Consider the following 3,284-nt stretch of genomic DNA (forward strand, 5'->3'; position numbering starts at 1 on the left):
TGAGGGTGTTGCACTTTACAAGGAAGGGGAGATACTTGATGCTCTACCACTACCTGAGGCACTTACCAGATTTTCCATTTGTACAAAAATACAACAACCCAGTATTGGAATACCACAACGCCAATTTAAGTCCTTTGAACCTGTTGTTTTCATGAAGTTCAACAATGTATCTTAAACCGGTATAAAGTTTGATCACATAACTGGATTTGTTGACGGTTTACCGCTTTTCATAAACTTATTACCAGGCAAGAAAAGCCATTCGCAATCATCACTGGTACATGATGCAGGTTTGTCATGACGCTCACAATGCTTTGGATGATGAAGTTACCTTAGAAAGACTTTTTAAGTTTCATGGTGTTTCAGAGTCACCCATGTTGAAATACAGTTTTCCACTGTCTTATGTTACAATGCTTTGCAGTACAGAAAATTGAAAATTGTAAATGTGAACTCTCTAGCACATCTAGATACAAGTACATCAGAAGTATTGTCTAAATTTATGGCCGAAAAAATTGCTGCTTCTGGTCTTTCTTATCAGCATCTGAAAATGTCATTTGAAAGAAATGGATATGAGGGTATTGAAGCTTTATTCAAAGAGCCAATTAATAATAAACCAAGGGTCACAAGATGTAAAAAGATTGTTGCAGCTATTTTTGAACAAGACTTTGTTCGTTGTAATCAGTCGACACGTATGCTATACAGCACTCGGTAGCGTAAAAAATAACTGATACTTTTTCTAATGCAGAAAAGTAAGATATAAAAATTTTTACAGGTCATTGCAGTTTACAAACAAACACAGATACACGTAACTGCAATAAAATGTAAACACAGATACTGCAAGACAACCAGCACGAACACGGGTCGCCATTCCACGCCGATCCCGTGACAAAAAAGCAGTCAGTTGTAACGAATGCGAAGAGTATACCCTGTTGTTGATGTATTGTAAATAAGATATAGAAAATGGTGTATGCCTATTTACGAGTCGTGTTCAGCTTGAAAAAAATAAACTTAACACCATTTACTTCCAAAATACACTAGGTGTAGTTAGCGACATATAATTCAGTGGACGTTGAATTTGCTGAACAAAAGTTCCATGCTCTGTTAACTCAGTCAAAACTTCTAACCAGACTTGGTGCTACATTTACAAATAGTGTATTATAATTCTTTTATTGGGAATGAATGAAACATATGAAGATAACGAACAGTATTCAAGATCAAAAGTCCATAAAACAATATAAAATAGGAGCAGAGCAAACACGGACCTCCGAAACATCAGAGGTGGGATCAGGTGCCATGGAGAAGTGAGTATCCCCTGCCGAATGGTCATACCCGCCGTGTGCTCCTTGTCATGTACGGGAAATAACGGAAAAATTCAGAGTATAAATAAATGGACTAACAATTAGTATAAAAAACGTCAGTCAGCATTTGACTCTCGGTGATAAATTGTATTTGCTGAGAAGGTCATTGTATCGAACATAGAACTTACGAAATGATGACTTTAAACGAGACTGCCTTATATTCTTGTTTGTCAATAATTTTCCTCGTTTCAGAAATTGTTAATACAATCTACAATCTATTGTTAATTCAAATCAGAGCTGTGGAAATTTTTTCCCGAAAGCCTGCCATTCGGACAGACATGTCAACAAATTTCGCCTGTCCGAATGAAATTTAGCCTGTCCGAATGTTAATTGAAATTTTTATTTAAATACACAAACTGCATGTTTTAGATTGATTGATTGTATACTGTTTAACGTCCCTCTCCAGAATATTTCACTGATATGGAGACGTCACCATTGCCGGTGAAGGGCTGCAAATTTAGGCCTATGCTCGGCACTTACGGCCATTGAGCAGGGAGGGATCTTTAACGTGCCAAACCTGCTGTGACACGGGGCCTCGGTTTATACGGTCTCATCCGAAGGAACGCCCCATTTAGTCGCCTTTTACGACAAGCAAAGGGGTACTGAGGACCTATTCTAACCCGGATCCCCACGGGGTTGCATGTTTTAGAAGTTTATTCAATAATAACTTTCAAAGAGCATTTTCATACTCAATTTCCAGCTCTCTAACAACCGCTTTCATCATTCTTCCATTTTCATCCAAATCTTGCTCACACTCAGAGTCTGTGTTACTGTCTTGATCAGCAGCCACTCTCTTATCTTCAGTTCCCACTCTCTTATCTTCAATTCGTTCATCACTACTGCCCTCAGTTTCCCTCTCTCTCTTCTTCACTTTCACTCTAATTCTCGATTTCATTTGGAATGGGCTTCTTCATAGGCCTATGGTTTTGATTTAACTTAAATTAAAATAATTTGATTAATATTACTATAGGTCTGTACTTCTGACATAAATAAACTTGTTAGTTGTATCCATTTTATTATTTTTTTTTTCACATCTATTGTAAACTAACCATCCATCTGTCAATGACTGGATTTGGATCAAACTCTTCAATAGAGGGTGACTGAAGTCTAATTAATGATCATCAAATCATTCAGATGACGCCCACTGACAGATTGTCGATTGTCCGTTTTGATGAGCTTCATCTGGTTAAAACCCGTTTCGTTGAGGACACTGCCTGGGGGAGGACTATAAACCAAATCCAGCAAATTAAGAATGTTAGCAACTCCACTGTCTCCAAACATAGCATGGACGTCCTCCCACGTAGAGGAACAGAAGTTCTTAAATATTTACGTATGAATTTTAAAATGATCTTTACACCCTTTACACATGGTTCTTAATCACAAAACGGTCCGGTCTTGTATTCCACCATATTTCAAGTTAAAGACTACACCTTGTATTTCCTACAAATATACGTCGACTATAGCTTCCAAACTTTTCAATTAAAAAACCTTTACATATTAATGGCCTGGATATTGAGTATCTGAAACATAATCCTCCATCGTGTTCATGTTCTTCTTCACCCTATAACAATAGTCCTGCTGGACAATGGACATGCTATTACAGGTGACGTAAATATAGATAATAATGAGGACCTTAGATCACTCATTTTAACATGTCCTAAATATAGGGAATCACGATCCTTCAACTGGCGTCGGAAATATTATGGGTTCTGTTGAAGATTACGCAAGACGATGGGCCAGATATGAAAAAGAAGACGTTGACACTTTGTCAGAATGGATTAAAAGTATCTGATCCATGTTAAAATCACGTATTAAAAGATTGAGGAGCAATACGAAATCATCTAATCCTTCTGTATTCAATAATCCAGAAGTGAAAAAAGAATTAGATAGATTACATGATCAGTACGTACTGGTCCCTGCTGACAATGC

The 3,284-nt window shown here is 37.3% G+C and overlaps 1 pseudogene; it reads right to left on the bottom strand.

The window, feature by feature from the left end:
- Nucleotides 1-2,025: 2,025 nt before the first annotated feature.
- On the bottom strand, nt 2,026-2,672 carry LOC134263137 (uncharacterized; annotated as a pseudogene).
- Nucleotides 2,673-3,284: the final 612 nt, after the last annotated feature.

This window comes from Saccostrea cucullata, unplaced genomic scaffold (genome assembly GCF_032062105.1).
Source record: "Saccostrea cucullata isolate Sc308-1 unplaced genomic scaffold, CSIRO_AGI_Scuc_v1 ctg10799, whole genome shotgun sequence".
Lineage (NCBI taxonomy): Eukaryota > Metazoa > Mollusca > Bivalvia > Ostreida > Ostreidae > Saccostrea > Saccostrea cuccullata.